The sequence below is a fragment of the Triturus cristatus genome, chromosome 2_1 (genome assembly GCF_964204655.1).
Source record: "Triturus cristatus chromosome 2_1, aTriCri1.1, whole genome shotgun sequence".
Lineage (NCBI taxonomy): Eukaryota > Metazoa > Chordata > Amphibia > Caudata > Salamandridae > Triturus > Triturus cristatus.
The window spans coordinates 365,545,417-365,569,379 of record NC_140581.1 but is presented as its reverse complement, the minus strand read 5'-3'; the positions used below and the strand labels follow the sequence as shown (position 1 = coordinate 365,569,379).

The following is a 23,963-nucleotide window of genomic DNA, read 5'->3' as shown; positions in this document are numbered from 1 at the left end:
GCAACATTTGCATGTCCACGCCCACCGGCAGCGCCAATCAGGGCCCTGCTTTCGCTATGCTGCACCTTGCTGACACGGGTGGGGGAAAGCCAGGGCTACAGCAAGCACACGAGAGGGCTTGGCAGGCCGAAATCGGGCCCAAAAGCAGATTTTTCAGGCCCTTTAAACTGTGCACAAGCAAAGGCTTTCGCAAGCACAACAGAGGGCTTGCCAGGTCGAAATCGGGCCCAGAAGCACGTTTCTAAGCCTGAGCCAGCATCCCCAGGCTTGTAAATTTGCATATCTAATTGGCCCTCGCCCACTCCCCATTCCAGCCAGCTTACAGCACCCTGGACGGACCACAAGAAACATCAAAGGGTGCTCCAGACTCCTTTTTATTTTTTTTTCCTTTTTGTCTTTCTTGAAACCAGAGATCAGGGGAAAGCGCGAACGCAGTCCCCCACTACCAGAAATTATGCAGTCGAGTATCCCGCATTTGGGGACATCGCAGGGGTCAGCACATCCGAAGTGCAATGGATGAGCCTCACCCTGGGAGAACCACCTTCGTGATCATGGTGTCTCCCCTGCCAGGTAAGTATGAGTTGGAAGGGGACAGGGTGAGGGCGGGCCGCTGGGCATCTCCCCGCAGAGCGAGGGTGGCATTCACACAGGCAAGGCCTGAGGCCGGGCGAAGCAGAGCATGGGCATTGTGGGGCGCAAGGTGACCAGCCAAGGCCCCTGTGCCCACTTTGGAAAGCGCGCAGCTACCCACAGCAGCTTCCCACAGGCCTCGGCCGGCCAGCCACATTTGCATGTCCACGCCCACCGGCAGCGCCAATCAGGGCCCTGCTTTCGCTATGCTGCACCTTGCTGACACGGATGGGGGAAAGCCAGGGCTACAGCAAGCACAGAAGGGCGATTGCCATGTCGACTTTGGGCCCAGAAGCAGAGATTTGGGGCTTTTGAAGCCTAAGAGCTGCCACTGAGGCCGCCTCTAGAGGTATGCAGTGCCCTGTTGCCTGGCTAGGCCCCAGTCGACTGCTTGTGGCTGAAAGCCAGGGACAAACAGGCCTGCAAGCGAGCAGGGGTTCTCGCCCTGAGCCCCTCACGCCTTCCCGAACGCTGCAGAACCCTCGCCGGGCAGAGCCCTCGCCGGGCCACGGCCTGGGGTCCTCAGCCAGAGTCTGGGCCTGGGAAGGCTAGGGCGAGGCAAGAGGCTGGCAGCCAGGCCACAGCCCCAGGGGGGCGATGGAAAGGAGCAGACATGTCACCTGGCCAGGGCCTACTTCCCTGTCTCTGGATAGGTCCCCAGAGTGGGAGGCTGCAGCTATCCCATCATTCCCCAGGCTCAGTACTTAGCATATGATTCCCTCTTGCCCACGCCCCCACCCCCCTACAATCCAGCCGCAGCACCCCAGAAAGAACACAGAAGACGAGAAAGGGTGCTCCAGACTCCTTTTTATTTTTTTTTCCTTTTTGTCTTTCTTGAAACCAGAGATCAGGGGAAAGCGCGAACGCAGTCCCCCACTACCAGAAATTATGCAGTCGAGTATCCCGCATTTGGGGACATCGCAGGGGTCAGCACATCCGAAGTGCAATGGATGAGCCTCACCCTGGGAGAACCACCTTCGTGATCATGGTGTCTCCCCTGCCAGGTAAGTATGAGTTGGAAGGGGACAGGGTGAGGGCGGGCCGCTGGGCATCTCCCCGCAGAGCGAGGGTGGCATTCACACAGGCAAGGCCTGAGGCCGGGCGAAGCAGAGCATGGGCATTGTGGGGCGCAAGGTGACCAGCCAAGGCCCCTGTGCCCACTTTGGAAAGCGCGCAGCTACCCACAGCAGCTTCCCACAGGCCTCGGCCGGCCAGCAACATTTGCATGTCCACGCCCACCGGCAGCGCCAATCAGGGCCCTGCTTTCGCTATGCTGCACCTTGCTGACACGGGTGGGGGAAAGCCAGGGCTACAGCAAGCACACGAGAGGGCTTGGCAGGCCGAAATCGGGCCCAAAAGCAGATTTTTCAGGCCCTTTAAACTGTGCACAATCAAAGGCTTTCGCAAGCACAACAGAGGGCTTGCCAGGTCGAAATCGGGCCCAGAAGCACGTTTCTAAGCCCTGAGCCAGCATCCCCAGGCTTGTAAATTTGCATATCTAATTGGCCCTCGCCCACTCCCCATTCCAGCCAGCTTACAGCACCCTGGACGGACCACAAGAAACGTCAAAGGGTGCTCCAGACTCCTTTTTATTTTTTTTTCCTTTTTGTCTTTCTTGAAACCAGAGATCAGGGGAAAGCGCGAACGCAGTCCCCCACTACCAGAAATTATGCAGTCGAGTATCCCGCATTTGGGGACATCGCAGGGGTCAGCACATCCGAAGTGCAATGGATGAGCCTCACCCTGGGAGAACCACCTTCGTGATCATGGTGTCTCCCCTGCCAGGTAAGTATGAGTTGGAAGGGGACAGGGTGAGGGCGGGCCGCTGGGCATCTCCCCGCAGAGCGAGGGTGGCATTCACACAGGCAAGGCCTGAGGCCGGGCGAAGCAGAGCATGGGCATTGTGGGGCGCAAGGTGACCAGCCAAGGCCCCTGTGCCCACTTTGGAAAGCGCGCAGCTACCCACAGCAGCTTCCCACAGGCCTCGGCCGGCCAGCAACATTTGCATGTCCACGCCCACCGGCAGCGCCAATCAGGGCCCTGCTTTCGCTATGCTGCACCTTGCTGACACGGGTGGGGGAAAGCCAGGGCTACAGCAAGCACAGAAGGGCGATTGCCATGTCGACTTTGGGCCCAGAAGCAGAGATTTGGGGCTTTTGAATCCTAAGAGCTGCCACTGAGGCCGCCTCTAGAGGTATGCAGTGCCCTGTTGCCTGGCTAGGCCCCAGTCGACTGCTTGTGGCTGAAAGCCAGGGACAAACAGGCCTGCAAGCGAGCAGGGGTTCTCGCCCTGAGCCCCTCACGCCTTCCCGAACGCTGCAGAACCCTCGCCGGGCAGAGCCCTCGCCGGGCCACGGCCTGGGGTCCTCAGCCAGAGTCTGGGCCTGGGAAGGCTAGGGCGAGGCAAGAGGCTGGCAGCCAGGCCACAGCCCCAGGGGGGCGATGGAAAGGAGCAGACATGTCACCTGGCCAGGGCCTACTTCCCTGTCTCTGGATAGGTCCCCAGAGTGGGAGGCTGCAGCTATCCCATCATTCCCCAGGCTCAGTACTTAGCATGTGATTCCCTCTTGCCCACGCCCCCACCCACCTACAATCCAGCCGCAGCACCCCAGAAAGAACACAGAAGACGAGAAAGGGTGCTCCAGACTCCTTTTTATTTTTTTTTCCTTTTTGTCTTTCTTGAAACCAGAGATCAGGGGAAAGCGCGAACGCAGTCCCCCACTACCAGAAATTATGCAGTCGAGTATCCCGCATTTGGGGACATCGCAGGGGTCAGCACATCCGAAGTGCAATGGATGAGCCTCACCCTGGGAGAACCACCTTCGTGATCATGGTGTCTCCCCTGCCAGGTAAGTATGAGTTGGAAGGGGACAGGGTGAGGGCGGGCCGCTGGGCATCTCCCCGCAGAGCGAGGGTGGCATTCACACAGGCAAGGCCTGAGGCCGGGCGAAGCAGAGCATGGGCATTGTGGGGCGCAAGGTGACCAGCCAAGGCCCCTGTGCCCACTTTGGAAAGCGCGCAGCTACCCACAGCAGCTTCCCACAGGCCTCGGCCGGCCAGCAACATTTGCATGTCCACGCCCACCGGCAGCGCCAATCAGGGCCCTGCTTTCGCTATGCTGCACCTTGCTGACACGGGTGGGGGAAAGCCAGGGCTACAGCAAGCACACGAGAGGGCTTGGCAGGCCGAAATCGGGCCCAAAAGCAGATTTTTCAGGCCCTTTAAACTGTGCACAAGCAAAGGCTTTCGCAAGCACAACAGAGGGCTTACCAGGTCGAAATCGGGCCCAGAAGCACGTTTCTAAGCCCTGAGCCAGCATCCCCAGGCTTGTAAATTTGCATATCTAATTGGCCCTCGCCCACTCCCCATTCCAGCCAGCTTACAGCACCCTGGACGGACCACAAGAAACGTCAAAGGGTGCTCCAGACTCCTTTTTATTTTTTTTTCCTTTTTGTCTTTCTTGAAACCAGAGATCAGGGGAAAGCGCGAACGCAGTCCCCCACTACCAGAAATTATGCAGTCGAGTATCCCGCATTTGGGGACATCGCAGGGGTCAACACATCCGAAGTGCAATGGATGAGCCTCACCCTGGGAGAACCACCTTCGTGATCATGGTGTCTCCCCTGCCAGGTAAGTATGAGTTGGAAGGGGACAGGGTGAGGGCGGGCCGCTGGGCATCTCCCCGCAGAGCGAGGGTGGCATTCACACAGGCAAGGCCTGAGGCCGGGCGAAGCAGAGCATGGGCATTGTGGGGCGCAAGGTGACCAGCCAAGGCCCCTGTGCCCACTTTGGAAAGCGCGCAGCTACCCACAGCAGCTTCCCACAGGCCTCGGCCGGCCAGCAACATTTGCATGTCCACGCCCACCGGCAGCGCCAATCAGGGCCCTGCTTTCGCTATGCTGCACCTTGCTGACACGGGTGGGGGAAAGCCAGGGCTACAGCAAGCACAGAAGGGCGATTGCCATGTCGACTTTGGGCCCAGAAATCAGAGATTTGGGGCTTTTGAAGCCTAAGAGCTGCCACTGAGGCCGCCTCTAGAGGTATGCAGTGCCCTGTTGCCTGGCTAGGCCCCAGTCGACTGCTTGTGGCTGAAAGCCAGGGACAAACAGGCCTGCAAGCGAGCAGGGGTTCTCGCCCTGAGCCCCTCACGAACGCTCCCAAACGCTGCAGAACCCTCGCCGGGCAGAGCCCTCGCCGGGCCACGGCCTGGGGTCCTCAGCCAGAGTCTGGGCCTGGGAAGGCTAGGGCGAGGCAAGAGGCTGGCAGCCAGGCCACAGCCCCAGGGGGGCGATGGAAAGGAGCAGACATGTCACCTGGCCAGGGCCTACTTCCCTGTCTCTGGATAGGTCCCCAGAGTGGGAGGCTGCAGCTATCCCATCATTCCCCAGGCTCAGTACTTAGCATGTGATTCCCTCTTGCCCACGCCCCCCTACAATCCAGCCGCAGCACCCCAGAACGAACACAGAAGACGAGAAAGGGTGCTCCAGACTCCTTTTTATTTTTTTTTCCTTTTTGTCTTTCTTGAAACCAGAGATCAGGGGAAAGCGCGAACGCAGTCCCCCACTACCAGAAATTATGCAGTCGAGTATCCCGCATTTGGGGACATCGCAGGGGTCAGCACATCCGAAGTGCAATGGATGAGCCTCACCCTGGGAGAACCACCTTCGTGATCATGGTGTCTCCCCTGCCAGGTAAGTATGAGTTGGAAGGGGACAGGGTGAGGGCGGGCCGCTGGGCATCTCCCCGCAGAGCGAGGGTGGCATTCACACAGGCAAGGCCTGAGGCCGGGCGAAGCAGAGCATGGGCATTGTGGGGCGCAAGGTGACCAGCCAAGGCCCCTGTGCCCACTTTGGAAAGCGCGCAGCTACCCACAGCAGCTTCCCACAGGCCTCGGCCGGCCAGCAACATTTGCATGTCCACGCCCACCGGCAGCGCCAATCAGGGCCCTGCTTTCGCTATGCTGCACCTTGCTGACACGGGTGGGGGAAAGCCAGGGCTACAGCAAGCACACGAGAGGGCTTGGCAGGCCGAAATCGGGCCCAAAAGCAGATTTTTCAGGCCCTTTAAACTGTGCACAAGCAAAGGCTTTCGCAAGCACAACAGAGGGCTTGCCAGGTCGAAATCGGGCCCAGAAGCACGTTTCTAAGCCCTGAGCCAGCATCCCCAGGCTTGTAAATTTGCATATCTAATTGGCCCTCGCCCACTCCCCATTCCAGCCAGCTTACAGCACCCTGGACGGACCACAAGAAACGTCAAAGGGTGCCCCAGACTCCTTTTTATTTTTTTTTCCTTTTTGTCTTTCTTGAAACCAGAGATCAGGGGAAAGCGCGAACGCAGTCCCCCACTACCAGAAATTATGCAGTCGAGTATCCCGCATTTGGGGACATCGCAGGGGTCAGCACATCCGAAGTGCAATGGATGAGCCTCACCCTGGGAGAACCACCTTCGTGATCATGGTGTCTCCCCTGCCAGGTAAGTATGAGTTGGAAGGGGACAGGGTGAGGGCGGGCCGCTGGGCATCTCCCCGCAGAGCGAGGGTGGCATTCACACAGGCAAGGCCTGAGGCCGGGCGAAGCAGAGCATGGGCATTGTGGGGCGCAAGGTGACCAGCCAAGGCCCCTGTGCCCACTTTGGAAAGCGCGCAGCTACCCACAGCAGCTTCCCACAGGCCTCGGCCGGCCAGCAACATTTGCATGTCCACGCCCACCGGCAGCGCCAATCAGGGCCCTGCTTTCGCTATGCTGCACCTTGCTGACACGGGTGGGGGAAAGCCAGGGCTACAGCAAGCACACGAGAGGGCTTGGCAGGCCGAAATCGGGCCCAAAAGCAGATTTTTCAGGCCCTTTAAACTGTGCACAAGCAAAGGCTTTCGCAAGCACAACAGAGGGCTTGCCAGGTCGAAATCGGGCCCAGAAGCACGTTTCTAAGCCCTGAGCCAGCATCCCCAGGCTTGTAAATTTGCATATCTAATTGGCCCTCGCCCACTCCCCATTCCAGCCAGCTTACAGCACCCTGGACGGACCACAAGAAACGTCAAAGGGTGCCCCAGACTCCTTTTTATTTTTTTTTCCTTTTTGTCTTTCTTGAAACCAGAGATCAGGGGAAAGCGCGAACGCAGTCCCCCACTACCAGAAATTATGCAGTCGTGTATCCCGCATTTGGGGACATCGCAGGGGTCAGCACATCCGAAGTGCAATGGATGAGCCTCACCCTGGGAGAACCACCTTCGTGATCATGGTGTCTCCCCTGCCAGGTAAGTATGAGTTGGAAGGGGACAGGGTGAGGGCGGGCCGCTGGGCATCTCCCCGCAGAGCGAGGGTGGCATTCACACAGGCAAGGCCTGAGGCCGGGCGAAGCAGAGCATGGGCATTGTGGGGCGCAAGGTGACCAGCCAAGGCCCCTGTGCCCACTTTGGAAAGCGCGCAGCTACCCACAGCAGCTTCCCACAGGCCTCGGCCGGCCAGCAACATTTGCATGTCCACGCCCACCGGCAGCGCCAATCAGGGCCCTGCTTTCGCTATGCTGCACCTTGCTGACACGGATGGGGGAAAGCCAGGGCTACAGCAAGCACAGAAGGGCGATTGCCATGTCGACTTTGGGCCCAGAAGCAGAGATTTGGGGCTTTTGAAGCCTAAGAGCTGCCACTGAGGCCGCCTCTAGAGGTATGCAGTGCCCTGTTGCCTGGCTAGGCCCCAGTCGACTGCTTGTGGCTGAAAGCCAGGGACAAACAGGCCTGCAAGCGAGCAGGGGTTCTCGCCCTGAGCCCCTCACGCCTTCCCGAACGCTGCAGAACCCTCGCCGGGCAGAGCCCTCGCCGGGCCACGGCCTGGGGTCCTCAGCCAGAGTCTGGGCCTGGGAAGGCTAGGGCGAGGCAAGAGGCTGGCAGCCAGGCCACAGCCCCAGGGGGGCGATGGAAAGGAGCAGACATGTCACCTGGCCAGGGCCTACTTCCCTGTCTCTGGATAGGTCCCCAGAGTGGGAGGCTGCAGCTATCCCATCATTCCCCAGGCTCAGTACTTAGCATGTGATTCCCTCTTGCCCACGCCCCCACCCCCCTACAATCCAGCCGCAGCACCCCAGAAAGAACACAGAAGACGAGAAAGGGTGCTCCAGACTCCTTTTTATTTTTTTTTCCTTTTTGTCTTTCTTGAAACCAGAGATCAGGGGAAAGCGCGAACGCAGGCCCCCACTACCAGAAATTATGCAGTCGAGTATCCCGCATTTGGGGACATCGCAGGGGTCAGCACATCCGAAGTGCAATGGATGAGCCTCACCCTGGGAGAACCACCTTCGTGATCATGGTGTCTCCCCTGCCAGGTAAGTATGAGTTGGAAGGGGACAGGGTGAGGGCGGGCCGCTGGGCATCTCCCCGCAGAGCGAGGGTGGCATTCACACAGGCAAGGCCTGAGGCCGGGCGAAGCAGAGCATGGGCATTGTGGGGCGCAAGGTGACCAGCCAAGGCCCCTGTGCCCACTTTGGAAAGCGCGCAGCTACCCACAGCAGCTTCCCACAGGCCTCGGCCGGCCAGCAACATTTGCATGTCCACGCCCACCGGCAGCGCCAATCAGGGCCCTGCTTTCGCTATGCTGCACCTTGCTGACACGGGTGGGGGAAAGCCAGGGCTACAGCAAGCACACGAGAGGGCTTGGCAGGCCGAAATCGGGCCCAAAAGCAGATTTTTCAGGCCCTTTAAACTGTGCACAAGCAAAGGCTTTCGCAAGCACAACAGAGGGCTTGCCAGGTCGAAATCGGGCCCAGAAGCACGTTTCTAAGCCCTGAGCCAGCATCCCCAGGCTTGTAAATTTGCATATCTAATTGGCCCTCGCCCACTCCCCATTCCAGCCAGCTTACAGCACCCTGGACGGACCACAAGAAACGTCAAAGGGTGCTCCAGACTCCTTTTTATTTTTTTTTCCTTTTTGTCTTTCTTGAAACCAGAGATCAGGGGAAAGCGCGAACGCAGTCCCCCACTACCAGAAATTATGCAGTCGAGTATCCCGCATTTGGGGACATCGCAGGGGTCAGCACATCCGAAGTGCAATGGATGAGCCTCACCCTGGGAGAACCACCTTCGTGATCATGGTGTCTCCCCTGCCAGGTAAGTATGAGTTGGAAGGGGACAGGGTGAGGGCGGGCCGCTGGGCATCTCCCCGCAGAGCGAGGGTGGCATTCACACAGGCAAGGCCTGAGGCCGGGCGAAGCAGAGCATGGGCATTGTGGGGCGCAAGGTGACCAGCCAAGGCCCCTGTGCCCACTTTGGAAAGCGCGCAGCTACCCACAGCAGCTTCCCACAGGCCTCGGCCGGCCAGCAACATTTGCATGTCCACGCCCACCGGCAGCGCCAATCAGGGCCCTGCTTTCGCTATGCTGCACCTTGCTGACACGGGGGGGGGGGGGAAGCCAGGGCTACAGCACTCACAGAAGGGCGATTGCCATGTCGACTTTGGGCCCAGAAGCAGAGATTTGGGGCTTTTGAAGCCTAAGAGCTGCCACTGAGGCCGCCTCTAGAGGTATGCAGTGCCCTGTTGCCTGGCTAGGCCCCAGTCGACTGCTTGTGGCTGAAAGCCAGGGACAAACAGGCCTGCAAGCGAGCAGGGTTTCTCGCCCTGAGCCCCTCACGAACGCTCCCAAACGCTGCAGAACCCTCGCCGGGCAGAGCCCTCGCCGGGCCACGGCCTGGGGTCCTCAGCCAGAGTCTGGGCCTGGGAAGGCTAGGGCGAGGCAAGAGGCTGGCAGCCAGGCCACAGCCCCAGGGGGGCGATGGAAAGGAGCAGACATGTCACCTGGCCAGGGCCTACTTCCCTGTCTCTGGATAGGTCCCCAGAGTGGGAGGCTGCAGCTATCCCATCATTCCCCAGGCTCAGTACTTAGCATGTGATTCCCTCTTGCCCACGCCCCCGCCCCCCTCCAATCCAGCCGCAGCACCCCAGAAAGAACACAGAAGACGAGAAAGGGTGCTCCAGACTCCTTTTTATTTTTTTTTCCTTTTTGTCTTTCTTGAAACCAGAGATCAGGGGAAAGCGCGAACACAGTCCCCCAATACCAGAAATTATGCAGTCGAGTATCCCGCATTTGGGGACATCGCAGGGGTCAGCACATCCGAAGTGCAATGGATGAGCCTCACCCTGGGAGAACCACCTTCGTGATCATGGTGTCTCCCCTGCCAGGTAAGTATGAGTTGGAAGGGGACAGGGTGAGGGCGGGCCGCTGGGCATCTCCCCGCAGAGCGAGGGTGGCATTCACACAGGCAAGGCCTGAGGCCGGGCGAAGCAGAGCATGGGCATTGTGGGGCGCAAGGTGACCAGCCAAGGCCCCTGTGCCCACTTTGGAAAGCGCGCAGCTACCCACAGCAGCTTCCCACAGGCCTCGGCCGGCCAGCAACATTTGCATGTCCACGCCCACCGGCAGCGCCAATCAGGGCCCTGCTTTCGCTATGCTGCACCTTGCTGACACGGGTGGGGGAAAGCCAGGGCTACAGCAAGCACAGAAGGGCGATTGCCATGTCGACTTTGGGCCCAGAAGCAGAGATTTGGGGCTTTTGAAGCCTAAGAGCTGCCACTGAGGCCGCCTCTAGAGGTATGCAGTGCCCTGTTGCCTGGCTAGGCCCCAGTCGACTGCTTGTGGCTGAAAGCCAGGGACAAACAGGCCTGCAAGCGAGCAGGGGTTCTCGCCCTGAGCCCCTCACGCCTTCCCGAACGCTCCCAAACGCTGCAGAACCCTCGCTGGGCAGAGCCCTCGCCGGGCCACGGCCTGGGGTCCTCAGCCAGAGTCTGGGCCTGGGAAGGCTAGGGCGAGGCAAGAGGCTGGCAGCCAGGCCACAGCCCCAGGGGGGCGATGGAAAGGAGCAGACATGTCACCTGGCCAGGGCCTACTTCCCTGTCTCTGGATAGGTCCCCAGAGTGGGAGGCTGCAGCTATCCCATCATTCCCCAGGCTCAGTACTTAGCATGTGATTCCCTCTTGCCCATGCCCCCGCCCCCCTACAATCCAGCCGCAGCACCCCAGAAAGAACACAGAAGACGAGAAAGGGTGCTCCAGACTCCTTTTTATTTTTTTTTCCTTTTTGTCTTTCTTGAAACCAGAGATCAGGGGAAAGCGCGAACGCAGTCCCCCACTACCAGAAATTATGCAGTCGAGTATCCCGCATTTGGGGACATCGCAGGGGTCAGCACATCCGAAGTGCAATGGATGAGCCTCACCCTGGGAGAACCACCTTCGTGATCATGGTGTCTCCCCTGCCAGGTAAGTATGAGTTGGAAGGGGACAGGGTGAGGGCGGGCCGCTGGGCATCTCCCCGCAGAGCGAGGGTGGCATTCACACAGGCAAGGCCTGAGGCCGGGCGAAGCAGAGCATGGGCATTGTGGGGCGCAAGGTGACCAGCCAAGGCCCCTGTGCCCACTTTGGAAAGCGCGCAGCTACCCACAGCAGCTTCCCACAGGCCTCGGCCGGCCAGCAACATTTGCATGTCCACGCCCACCGGCAGCGCCAATCAGGGCCCTGCTTTCGCTATGCTGCACCTTGCTGACACGGGTGGGGGAAAGCCAGGGCTACAGCAAGCACAGAAGGGCGATTGCCATGTCGACTTTGGGCCCAGAAGCAGAGATTTGGGGCTTTTGAAGCCTAAGAGCTGCCACTGAGGCCGCCTCTAGAGGTATGCAGTGCCCTGTTGCCTGGCTAGGCCCCAGTCGACTGCTTGTGGCTGAAAGCCAGGGACAAACAGGCCTGCAAGCGAGCAGGGGTTCTCGCCCTGAGCCCCTCACGCCTTCCCGAACGCTCCCAAACGCTGCAGAACCCTCGCCGGGCCACGGCCTGGGGTCCTCAGCCAGAGTCTGGGCCTGGGAAGGCTAGGGCGAGGCAAGAGGCTGGCAGCCAGGCCACAGCCCCAGGGGGGCGATGGAAAGGAGCAGACATGTCACCTGGCCAGGGCCTACTTCCCTGTCTCTGGATAGGTCCCCAGAGTGGGAGGCTGCAGCTATCCCATCATTCCCCAGGCTCAGTACTTAGCATGTGATTCCCTCTTGCCCACGCCCCCGCCCCCCTACAATCCAGCCGCAGCACCCCAGAAAGAACACAGAAGACGAGAAAGGGTGCTCCAGACTCCTTTTTATTTTTTTTTCCTTTTTGTCTTTCTTGAAACCAGAGATCAGGGGAAAGCGCGAACGCAGTCCCCCTCTACCAGAAATTATGCAGTCGAGTATCCCGCATTTGGGGACATCGCAGGGGTCAGCACATCCGAAGTGCAATGGATGAGCCTCACCCTGGGAGAACCACCTTCGTGATCATGGTGTCTCCCCTGCCAGGTAAGTATGAGTTGGAAGGGGACAGGGTGAGGGCGGGCCGCTGGGCATCTCCCCGCAGAGTGAGGGTGGCATTCACACAGGCAAGGCCTGAGGCCGGGCGAAGCAGAGCATGGGCATTGTGGGGCGCAAGGTGACCAGCCAAGGCCCCTGTGCCCACTTTGGAAAGCGCGCAGCTACCCACAGCAGCTTCCCACAGGCCTCGGCCGGCCAGTAACATTTGCATGTCCACGCCCACCGGCAGCGCCAATCAGGGCCCTGCTTTCGCTATGCTGCACCTTGCTGACACGGGTGGGGGAAAGCCAGGGCTACAGCAAGCACAGAAGGGCGATTGCCATGTCGACTTTGGGCCCAGAAGCAGAGATTTGGGGCTTTTGAAGCCTAAGAGCTGCCACTGAGGCCGCCTCTAGAGGTATGCAGTGCCCTGTTGCCTGGCTAGGCCCCAGTCGACTGCTTGTGGCTGAAAGCCAGGGACAAACAGGCCTGCAAGCGAGCAGGGGTTCTCGCCCTGAGCCCCTCACGCCTTCCCGAACGCTCCCAAACGCTGCAGAACCCTCGCCGGGCAGAGCCCTCGCCGGGCCACGGCCTGGGGTCCTCAGCCAGAGTCTGGGCCTGGGAAGGCTAGGGCGAGGCAAGAGGCTGGCAGCCAGGCCACAGCCCCAGGGGGGCGATGGAAAGGAGCAGACATGTCACCTGGCCAGGGCCTACTTCCCTGTCTCTGGATAGGTCCCCAGAGTGGGAGGCTGCAGCTATCCCATCATTCCCCAGGCTCAGTACTTAGCATGTGATTCTGTGGAAATATGGATTTTTATGATCAGTTATGTCCCCTATCTTGGACCCCAACGGTTTCATGTATGAATCACAAGTACATGTATGTTCCCTCCAGTTCCAGTTATGAAGACGCAAACACATGTGCGTCCACCGTCAACATGTCCTCTTTCAGATCCGCCATGAATAGGCCGGATATTCCATTCCTAAGTATGAAAGGCCACCGGCTTTATATGGTTCACTTATGCCATTTTACAGTCCAGGCAAGTAGGCCCTGATTCTGTCATCAAGCTTTTCTTGCCTTCTGCCTCTGAAAGCTCCAGTCTGAGCCTGCATCTGTGACCATGAACTTTGTCTCATTCCCTGCGCGGCTCACGAAGCCTGACATCAGCTTGTTGCCTGCCAAAAACTGTATTTCACCTTCGAAATTATCTGCTCCGCTCCCTGCCCAATGCATTCCTGTCTAGTAGTTTAAGTAAACATTCTTCCAGCTACCGAGCAAAGGCCCGGCTTCTCTGTCTTTATGCAAGTAATTCATAGCCCTATTATTATGGAAGACTTCTGCCCTCGCATCTAGTGTAGACACTTAGACGCTTGTACACGCACTAACAGTCAGTATAGTCAGTATAGAATAAGATTCTACTCTAAGAGACCTCTCTCTCGGATAACATAGTTCTTTAAACATAGGATGTTAGATATGATTTGGGATTAGGTTGACTTGACCCTCCAGACTTCTGTCGCCACATGTAGAGCTAAATTTCAAGTCCCCTTCACCCCCTAGTTGCACGTCAATCACACGTCATGCTGCTGCGCGCGCATTTCTGCCAAGTATTTCTGCTGACATTGCGAAATTCTTTCATGGAACCACCCTATTATGACATCACACCTGATGACGTTCTTTAGTTACACCCAGTTACGCCTACTTTTGCCACGCATGTATGTTTTATCTACATTATGAATTGTTACGCCTCCTGCATTTGCTTCATTGTAATGCCTATTGTATAAAAGTGATTACTTATCAATAAAGTATGTACTTCACTTCCTGAACCTCCGTGGTGATGGAACTTGGAGTCACCGATTCGAATCGTCCATTGGAATAAAGCCCATTCCGAACCTCTAATACCACGGATTTTGCCTCTTATTTACTGAGCTATTTTTATTATGTTTCTGTATCAAATTAAGTCCCGGTAATTAAATTATTTACCACATGAATGGCGCCCGAACAGGGACACTTTCTCATCTCACGCGCCGGCGGTGCGTTGCAGGCCCGGTCTCCTGCCACAGCTGGACGGACAACAACGCGTACCAGCAGGATTTCCTGTATCTCCCTCCGGTCAAGCGGGGGCGACTGAGGCTGCGATCAACACCCAGACGAGGCGGTGAGAAGTGCGAAGTATCCCGACCAGAGCCTAGCTGAGAGAGCAAGATCCGAGGTATACAGAGGCCCACCAAGTTCCGAAGTTCCGAAGTTCCGAGGTTTCCGATGTTCCGAAGTGTCCGAAGTTTTCGAGTCGAGTCCAGTCCGGTCCAGTTCAGTTCCGTTCCGAGGCCTTCCGTTCCGAGCTACCCGGTGAGTACCATTACTGGGGAGGCGTTCTGACGTGCACATAGGTTGTGCCGGTCAAGACGGGTTTGGGTACACAAATCCGGTCTGCACTGTTTTAGCAGTGTATCTGTACTGTTTAGCAGTATATCTAGTATATCAAGTATATAAATTCAGAATAATTCAGTTAATGCCGAGTATTATGTTTAGTGATTAAGTTTTCCTTAGATCGTCATCATCATCGTTGCTCAGTTAAATGTTAAATGTTAAATGTTTTAAATACGTTCTGCATATTGTGGTGTGAATGACTGTTCATTATTGTGTTTATTGTATTAAGTTTGTTCAAGATCAAGTATCAGATCAGTTCTCAATATGCCGCTCTTTTCGAAATTAAGACAGATCACAACTAGAAAAGGGGTACTCGAAGAAGCTGTTCCTATTCCTCCTAGGGACACTCCAGGGTACTTCGTGTATCATAAACACGGCTTAGACGCTATATTATTTCTTGATTTATGGGCAGACTACACCAAGGAATTACCAGAAAGTCAGAGGTGGCCCGCAGCTGGGACCTGGGATGCAGAGTGCATCATGAAAGTAGAGGAAGAGTTATGGAAAAGGAAAGCCAGACAGTCACAGAAAGACGCTGTTGAGTTATGGCGTAAAGAATCTCATAGACGTACAGAAAAAGCACTCCGACAGGAAGAGAAAAATAAAGAGAATTCAAATAAAGTCCGAGAAAATCTATTAATTGAAGAAGGTACACGAGTGAAATCAGAACAAGTAGACAGACAAAGAAATGCCCTTATGAATGGTATGTATCCCCTCCTGGCCGAGGGATTACCGAAGGCTACTCCGCAGATACCAAAAGACTTGCCACCCCCATTGTTTCCAATAAAAGTGCATCCTAAGGGGCATCCTAGAACCGCAGAAGATGTTTTTCTTTCCTCATATTTAGATGACGCAGCTCCCGAGTATGCTAACCCCGCCCCACATAGACCGTCTGCCGGGGAGGTTCAACGCCAAGATCCTGTATCTGTATCTCTACAGCAACAAATCCTGACACAAGTTCCGGCAAGCACATCTGTTTCCACATCTGTTCCTACAGCTACTTCTATAGCTGTGTCCACACCTATAGTTGCTGTATCGCGTTCAACGAACCCTTTCACGCCCGATACCCCAGATGGGGCTACCGGAGGTGCTACCAACGTTTTTTCTACGCCACCCAGAATAAATAAACTTACCTTTCAAGAATCAGCACATCCACGTACCCCCAAACTCATAAATGCCCGCACGCTTAAGGAACTTCTAGTAGATTGTAGATATGACCCTGTGCCCGGCAAAGAGGACGAAATGATCATGGCATCATTACGTATCAGACGAGCCGCGGTGTATTTAGGGAAGTTACCAGGAATGACTGTGCATCTAGATAATATATACCATTTTGTCCAAACAGGGCGAGATTCTGAATGTATTAACAGAGCTATGGAATAGCAGAAAGTGGAGATACAGGGGGAACTGTTACGTTTCCTCATAAATTGTGTGATCAGAAATCAAGACCGACCGGGGGTAGATCCGGAAGCAATGCAAACTCTTACCAGATGGAGTCAGAATATATCAGAAGGGAGACATGATAAGCAAAAATGTATAATAGCCATGTGCCGAAAGATCCGTAGAGAAATAGAACGCCTACACGAAGAGAGATTAGCGGTAGACCAGTTCGAACAAAGCGAGGAGGAAGGATCAGGACTGCCCACAGGACAGTCAGAAACCATAGCCTATGTAGGTAGAGGAAGATCTTGTAATAGTACTAGATGTTTTTCTGACCCGATACGTCCGATATGTCCAGATAATAACAGGAATTTCCAAACACCTATAATAAATATAAGGTCCCCCGAGCATTCGTTCCAAGCCGCTGACAAATTACTCCGAGAACGAAGGGGTTATCATTTACTCGATTCTATGGATGAACAAGAATTAGCCAGGTCAGCCGTTCATTGGGTTGACAGTCCCGGAAAATATGGTGATGATACAGTAGCACACACATTTTTGAACCTCACCCCAGATGAACAGCGTTTAGCTGGGATTTATATGATTCAACAACTCCTTATACTATATAAAAGCCAACATTCAGATCCTGGTCCCTTACCTGATATATTGACTGAATTACTCACGAATAGATGGAGAGGTTCAGGTACTAAGTTAATTAGAGAAATACTAGAATCAAGAAAGCAGTACATTCTCTTTGTATGCCCAGAACATGTCTCACTGCCCATCAAGGAAAGAACGACGTATTACATGGACAGACAGAATCCCTTACGAGAAGTACACCCAATAAAAGGCGAGGACAATCAGTTTAAACGTGTATTTGTATATACGCCCATATCGAAAATAGAACTGTTACAAATGAAGAAAGTGGTACCCAGTCATGACAAAGACCCAGCGGGTTTCCACCGAGAAATAAAAGACATGTTACTCATGGGAGAGTATACCTATCCCGACATTATGACTATATTAAAGGTATTAATGCCTGCTGGCATTTATGAAAAACTCAAGGAAAAAGAGTGGGAGGTGGGAGACCAAAAGATAGACTGGACAGCATTAGAAGCAGAAGAAAAGGCCCGAACTGCAGGAGCAGGGCTTGGGGATAAAACTAAAGCACTACCAGGTTTACTAGTACAGGTACTGCCACGTTTATTAACTACGAAAAAAGAAGACTGGGGTGCAATCTCAGCCTGTAAACAAAAGCAAGATGAAGACACTAGTGATTTCTATGCCCGATTTGAAAAATGTTTTGGTATAAATAGTGGCATAAAAGCAAGTAGCGAATCATACCCACATCTGTTTGTGACAAAATTAGTTGAAAACTCCTTACCCCAAGTGAAGAATAGAGTATTAAAATTCGAGAGTACCTGGCAAGGTAACACCCCATCACAAATGTTACAAATGTTACAGTATCATCACAATAGAATTAGAGAGGAACAAGAACATGAACAAAGACGCATGAAAGACACAAAAATGAAAATGCTAGTCTCCCAGACAGTTCCAGTTGAAGGACATAAAAAGGGTACGACACATTCCGGTGATTCAGCAGGACCTGTAAAAGGGACATGCAACTATTGTAAACAGCCAGGACATTACATACACGATTGCCCAGTCCTGAAGCGTAATATCGCCACAGGTAAAACACAGGAAAGACCACGGCCACCTAGACAGGATCAGAATGAACAAGGAGCCCCGCAGCATGCACAGTCCATGCCAGCTCCACAACAGTCTATACAGTTTGTGCCAGCTGCACCAGCGCTGCCTGTTGCTGCCACACAAACCACGACACGACAGCTGTACCAGACCGCACAGTACGACTATCCTGATTATCAACGATACGCATGAACCAGCCTAGAGAGGGAAGTTGACTTACCCCTTATCGAGGTCCCTGTAGACCAAGAAGGACCTTATGTACATAGTGAATTATTAGGCCAAGATAGAAAATATTTACTTGATACAGGGGCAAGTCGAACAACCATAAAACGTAGTGAAGTTCCAGGGGCACCCCTCTCAGGCTCACAGAATATTTCCCTTGGTTTTTCAGGAAAACCTATTATTAATGAAGTATCACAGCCTCTTCCACTTACGATAGGACCTTTGACCCGAACTACAGATTTATTGCTTACTAAATCATGTCCAGAAAACTTGTTAGGTATAAAAACACTGAAAGCTCTAGGAGCTATAATATGTTGTTCTCCGGAAGGAGTAAGATTGTTTTTACGAGATTTCAAAGGTCACTATGTGTCTAGAGACATGGATCCCCGACTGCAGACTTTACCTACACATTTATGGGCACAAGGCCCTACTGATGTCGGTTGCATGAATATTACACCATATCGAGTTACACTAAAGGCAGGAGTGGTACTACCACGAATGCGACAATACAAGTTACCACCAGATGCTGTAGTGGCGTTACTGCAAATCATTGACGAGCTCATTGCCCAAGGAGTGGTTGTGGAAACAGACTCCAATGTATGTAATTCACCGATAATTCCGATTCTTAAACGAACAGATCCAAAGGCCCCGCCAGTATATCGATTGGTTATTGATCTGCGCGAATTGAACAAATGCATTGTGCCACAATTCCCTGTGGTCCCAGATATCTCGTCATTACTGACAGCCATTGATTCCGAAGCAACATTCTTTACTGTAATTGATCTCAAGAATGCCTTTTTCAGCGTCCCAATAGATCCGGAAAGCCAATACTTGTTCGGATTTAGTTTAAATGGACGTAGCTTTAAATTCACACGCGCACCTCAAGGATTTACAGAAAGCCCCAGCATCTATAGTCAAGCACTGAAAAGAGAACTCAACAGTATCCACATGCCAGTTAACACTGCCTTGCTTCAATATGTCGATGATCTGCTGATCACCGCTAGAAGCGAACCTGAATGTGAGAAAGCATCACTGACAGTTTTACAATTTCTAGCCGAAAAGGGGCACAAGGTGTCCCCTTCTAAGCTGCAATTCTGTGTCCAGCGAGTTGTTTATCTTGGACACTCGCTGTCCAAGGAGGGAAGGCAGCTTACACCCGACCGCATTCAGTTAATAGCTAACATGCCAATACCCAAGACACAAAAGGAGGTGCTGGCTTTTATAGGCCTCACTTCATATTGTAGGCAGTGGATCCCTCAGTATGCATTTCTAGCAAAACCACTCATTCAATTGACAACACAGGAGGCAGCCACATCGACTGTTCTCCCTTGGACTCAGGAACATGCACAAGCTTTTGAAAGCCTAAAGAAAGCCTTATGCCAAGCACCTGTTTTAGCAACACCATGTTACAATAAACAGTTTACACTCTTTGTTACAGAACGCGAAGGTACTGCCTTGTCAGTACTCACACAGGAACAAGCAGGATCACACAAACCATGTGCTTATTTTTCTAGTACATTAGATCCCGTAGCTCAGGCTTTGCCTGCATGCCTAAAATCAGTGGCAGCAACAGCTTTAGCAATCAGACAAAGCGATGCCATAGTGTTAGGACATCCATTGACAGTTCAAGTACCACATGCAGTAGAGGTTCTCGTGAATCGAACGCAAACACAACACTTGACTATAGCGCGACTTACAGGGTATGAATTAACATTGTTTCAGCCGCATATAGAAATCAGACGTTGTAACACATTGAATCCTGCCACACTTTTACCTGTAATCGGAACAGACCCACTAGCTCATGATTGTATTGAAGTTATTACAATCACGACGAAACCCAGACAAGACTTGACAGATGTCCCATTGTCAGACCCAGACCTGACGTTGTATGTAGATGGTTCATGTATGAGAACAAGTACAGGAGAGTTAGTGGCCGCTTACGCAGTCACAACGGACACTGAAATCATTGAAACAAATTGCATAAATACCTTGTCAGCTCAAGCAGCAGAGCTCATCGCTCTGACACAAGCCTGTATTCAAGCCACAAATAAAAAAGTCAACATATACACTGATTCACGTTATGCATTCGGAGTTGTACATGACTTCGGCGTGCTGTGGCGAGAGAGAGGTTATTTAACTTCTCACGGTGCCCACATTCAGCACGGACCCCTCATTCATGCCTTATTAGATGCAATACATCTACCCACTGCAATATCAATTATGAAATGTAAAGCTCATACGAAAGTGACTGATATCATTTCTCAAGGCAATGATCTAGCTGACAGAACAGCTAAACAGACTGCTCAAACTCAAACATCCGACATGACAAAGACAATAGTCCCGACGCCAACACATTGTATGACGGTTAAAGATCCCACTCTTGACGTAATTGACATACAGACACATGCTACGCCAGACGAAATAAAGAAATGGACTGAATTAGGAGGGATTCAAACGGATCAAGGATGGATGACGAAGGAAAAATCTGTGTGGTTCCTTCCTGATTCAATGGTCCAAGTCATTATTAACACTGTACATAGTCCAGCGCATCTAGGAGAAAAAGCTATGCTAGACAGCATTCAACACATTTGGTTCAACAAACATTTACGAGCAGCAGCCAAACAAAAAGTTCGTACCTGTATGTTCTGTTGTCAGTTCAACCCAGGAAAAAGCATTCCCGTAGAACAGGGTGGATTTCAGCCTCCTGATCACCCTTTTGAAGTCCTCCAGATGGATTATATCCAGATGGAACGATGTCGAGGATTCACATATGTTCTCGTAGTTGTCTGTGCTCTTTCCCGTTGGACAGAGGCATACCCGGTTTCAGATTACACTGCCCCGACTACTGCCAAACAGTTGGTTCGAGAATTCTTCCCACGATACGGTTTACCACGTGTTGTCTACTCAGATAACGGCCAGCCGTTTTCATCCGAATTAATGAAACACGTTTCACTTTTGTTAGGTTATCAGTGGAAATTCCACTGTGTCCGACACCCCGAGGCAGCAGGTCTCGTGGAAAGACATAATCAGACCCTGAAAATTAGATTGTCCAAAATATGCAGAGAGAAAGGTGTCGACTGGATAGTAGCGTTACCAGTTGCACTCTTTTACATGAGAATGGTAGCACACTCTCGAACAGGGCTATCCCCGTATGAGGTGATCTTTGGCAGACCACCAAATATGTGGGGGACGCCTATACCACGCAAAATAACTGATATTGACTGTAATATGCTGACAGATTACTTGGCTTCCTTGATGTCTGCACTACAATCTTGTCGTTCACAGGTAGCTGCAGCCTTTCCTGACAACACTGAGGTGAAACCCCACGACGTAGTTCCGGGGGACCTGGTCTTAGTGAGGAACTTTGATCGGAAGACTCAGCTGGATCCTAGGTGGAAGTCGCCGCAACTGGTCTTGCTCACCACAAGGACAGCCGTGAAGATCGAAGGCAGAAAAGGCTGGGTACATTCAAGTCATATCAAGAAATTTCATGGACTACCATCGGATGTAAATACCACACCTCGTGTGTCTTCACCCATTGACTCAAAACTTCCTTTGGTTGAAATGAGTAATCACGAACAATACAAACTAAAACTCAGGTCTAACCAGTCAGGCAATTTGATTGTTTAAGTCCTCTCCAAGGTGAAGCGGTTGAATTTGTCTCTGACATGTATCCCTTAGACCTGAATAGAGAAAAAACCCGAAAAATGTTGAAACGACATGCGTACTGTAAATCACTGCGTAGTCATTGCACAGTGACGTTATTAATTTTGTTTTTCTTAAGTCTTTTAATAATTACTGCAAGTATATTGTTGCACATATATTATCCTATTTCTAGACATGTTTATAATGTTACTGCTGAACATTCTTTTAGTGAATTACCTCCGCATGAGTTGTCTTATAGATTTGCGCTGCGCAATAACACGTTTATTAGTATGTTACATCATTCCCATCAGGTTAGCAATGCTACTAATTGTTGGATATGTGGCCGACTCCCTCCCTATCAGAATTATAAAAGAATTCTACCTCTCTTTCCATACCCGTTCACACACAACGGCTCCTGTGGAGCATGGTTTAGTTTAATTAATTCCCCAGATTCGAATTTGAACTTAGTTTTACTTAAAGTCTGCTACCCTAACAAGGAGGGACTTCCCAAGAGAACAGGAACTGATCTAGAAAATGAAGTGTATGGATTAGGTAATTTTACGCTTAATCTTATGATCCTAAATGTCGAATCCGAAGCTACTCCAATTTTGCCCGCTATGTCAATATTTCCAGTAAAAGGTGAATTATGTGTAAGAAAGAATGGTTCCATACATATGGGCCATAGTAGATGCACCACTGTAATAGAATTTAGTGATCAAGGCAAGTCTACATTTAGAGCTTCCCGCCATTCCTATTTCATATGTGGTCAGACGGCATATGTACGTTTGCCTCTAGATTGGGATGGTACCTGTTACATTGGATTCCTTTTGCCACCAGTTTTCCTAGCTCCTCCTGATTATCACAGAAATATTCATTTAGTACACAATAGAGAAAGGAGAGATCTCCCAATAGTCGATTACACTGAAACAGCATGGGAAAAATACACAGATTTCAATAAAGGTCTCTTTCCCTATATAGGTACCGTTACTAATAGTAAGCTGATACGTAGATTAACTAGAACCCTTGAAGCAGTAGTGAACGAAACTATTTCCGCCTTAGGCAATTTAACAGAAGAGCAGTCTGCTATGCGGATTGTTGTGCTTCAAAATCGTCTTGTCCTTGACGTCATCCTGGCCGATAGGGGCGGAGCTTGTAGGGTCATCGGATCAAGTTGTTGCATTTTCATACCAGAAAATTCGCCATCTGTATATAAAGCCATAACTCGCCTTCATAAGATTGTAAGCCAGATACACCAGAATCCAGGCAGCTGGACTTGGTCCGGTTGGTTTTGGAGTGTATTATCTACCTTTGGATGGAAGGTCCTCTCCTTCCTAGGTATTGGCCTTCTCATACTATTCAGTTGCTGTCTATGTCTACAATGTGGACCAGCGATCTGTGGTCTGTGTGCCACATCGTGTATTCCACCACCAAGATTTCATTCATCCCAGAAGAAAAAAGAAGAACAAATGATGCTATATGAACAGATCAACGGATTAATGAAGATTGATATCTCTTGACGGGCAAGTAGGGGACAAGGAGGGAATGTGGAAATATGGATTTTTATGATCAGTTATGTCCCCTATCTTGGACCCCAACGGTTTCATGTATGAATCACAAGTACATGTATGTTCCCTCCAGTTCCAGTTATGAAGACGCAAACACATGTGCGTCCACCGTCAACATGTCCTCTTTCAGATCCGCCATGAATAGGCCGGATATTCCATTCCTAAGTATGAAAGGCCACCGGCTTTATATGGTTCACTTATGCCATTTTACAGTCCAGGCAAGTAGGCCCTGATTCTGTCATCAAGCTTTTCTTGCCTTCTGCCTCTGAAAGCTCCAGTCTGAGCCTGCATCTGTGACCATGAACTTTGTCTCATTCCCTGCGCGGCTCACGAAGCCTGACATCAGCTTGTTGCCTGCCAAAAACTGTATTTCACCTTCGAAATTATCTGCTCCGCTCCCTGCCCAATGCATTCCTGTCTAGTAGTTTAAGTAAACATTCTTCCAGCTACCGAGCAAAGGCCCGGCTTCTCTGTCTTTATGCAAGTAATTCATAGCCCTATTATTATGGAAGACTTCTGCCCTCGCATCTAGTGTAGACACTTAGACGCTTGTACACGCACTAACAGTCAGTATAGTCAGTATAGAATAAGATTCTACTCTAAGAGACCTCTCTCTCGGATAACATAGTTCTTTAAACATAGGATGTTAGATATGATTTGGGATTAGGTTGACTTGACCCTCCAGACTTCTGTCGCCACATGTAGAGCTAAATGTCAAGTCCCCTTCACCCCCTAGTTGCACGTCAATCACACGTCATGCTGCTGCGCGCGCATTTCTGCCAAGTATTTCTGCTGACATTGCGAAATTCTTTCATGGAACCACCCTATTATGACATCACACCTGATGACGTTCTTTAGTTACACCCAGTTACGCCTACTTTTGCCACGCATGTATGTTTTATCTACATTATGAATTGTTACGCCTCCTGCATTTGCTTCATTGTAATGCCTATTGTATAAAAGTGATTACTTATCAATAAAGTATGTACTTCACTTCCTGAACCTCCGTGGTGATGGAACTTGGAGTCACCGATTCGAATCGTCCATTGGAATAAAGCCCATTCCGAACCTCTAATACCACGGATTTTGCCTCTTATTT

General features: G+C 52.1%; 1 protein-coding gene and 13 non-coding genes across 14 annotated transcripts in view; all 14 read right to left on the bottom strand.

Moving 5' to 3' along the window:
- Window positions 1–23,963, bottom strand: part of LOC146864217 (BAG family molecular chaperone regulator 4-like) — a 40,574-nt gene that overhangs the window by 873 nt on the left and 15,738 nt on the right. The window lies entirely within an intron of this gene.
- LOC146864243 (U1 spliceosomal RNA) lies at window positions 415–578 on the bottom strand. The gene has a single exon (XR_014977678.1). It is a non-coding gene; the product is annotated as a U1 spliceosomal RNA (small nuclear RNA).
- Window positions 1,479–1,642, bottom strand: LOC146864242 (U1 spliceosomal RNA). The gene has a single exon (XR_014977651.1). It is a non-coding gene; the product is annotated as a U1 spliceosomal RNA (small nuclear RNA).
- Window positions 2,260–2,423, bottom strand: LOC146864241 (U1 spliceosomal RNA). Its single transcript, XR_014977634.1, has one exon. It is a non-coding gene; the product is annotated as a U1 spliceosomal RNA (small nuclear RNA).
- LOC146864240 (U1 spliceosomal RNA) lies at window positions 3,324–3,487 on the bottom strand. The gene has a single exon (XR_014977604.1). It is a non-coding gene; the product is annotated as a U1 spliceosomal RNA (small nuclear RNA).
- On the bottom strand, window positions 4,105–4,268 carry LOC146864239 (U1 spliceosomal RNA). The gene has a single exon (XR_014977343.1). It is a non-coding gene; the product is annotated as a U1 spliceosomal RNA (small nuclear RNA).
- On the bottom strand, window positions 5,166–5,329 carry LOC146864238 (U1 spliceosomal RNA). Its single transcript, XR_014977572.1, has one exon. It is a non-coding gene; the product is annotated as a U1 spliceosomal RNA (small nuclear RNA).
- LOC146864237 (U1 spliceosomal RNA) lies at window positions 5,947–6,110 on the bottom strand. The gene has a single exon (XR_014977524.1). It is a non-coding gene; the product is annotated as a U1 spliceosomal RNA (small nuclear RNA).
- Window positions 6,728–6,891, bottom strand: LOC146864236 (U1 spliceosomal RNA). The gene has a single exon (XR_014977433.1). It is a non-coding gene; the product is annotated as a U1 spliceosomal RNA (small nuclear RNA).
- Window positions 7,792–7,955, bottom strand: LOC146864235 (U1 spliceosomal RNA). The gene has a single exon (XR_014977384.1). It is a non-coding gene; the product is annotated as a U1 spliceosomal RNA (small nuclear RNA).
- LOC146864234 (U1 spliceosomal RNA) lies at window positions 8,573–8,736 on the bottom strand. Its single transcript, XR_014977513.1, has one exon. It is a non-coding gene; the product is annotated as a U1 spliceosomal RNA (small nuclear RNA).
- LOC146864233 (U1 spliceosomal RNA) lies at window positions 9,642–9,805 on the bottom strand. Its single transcript, XR_014977436.1, has one exon. It is a non-coding gene; the product is annotated as a U1 spliceosomal RNA (small nuclear RNA).
- On the bottom strand, window positions 10,716–10,879 carry LOC146864232 (U1 spliceosomal RNA). The gene has a single exon (XR_014977440.1). It is a non-coding gene; the product is annotated as a U1 spliceosomal RNA (small nuclear RNA).
- LOC146864231 (U1 spliceosomal RNA) lies at window positions 11,774–11,937 on the bottom strand. Its single transcript, XR_014977321.1, has one exon. It is a non-coding gene; the product is annotated as a U1 spliceosomal RNA (small nuclear RNA).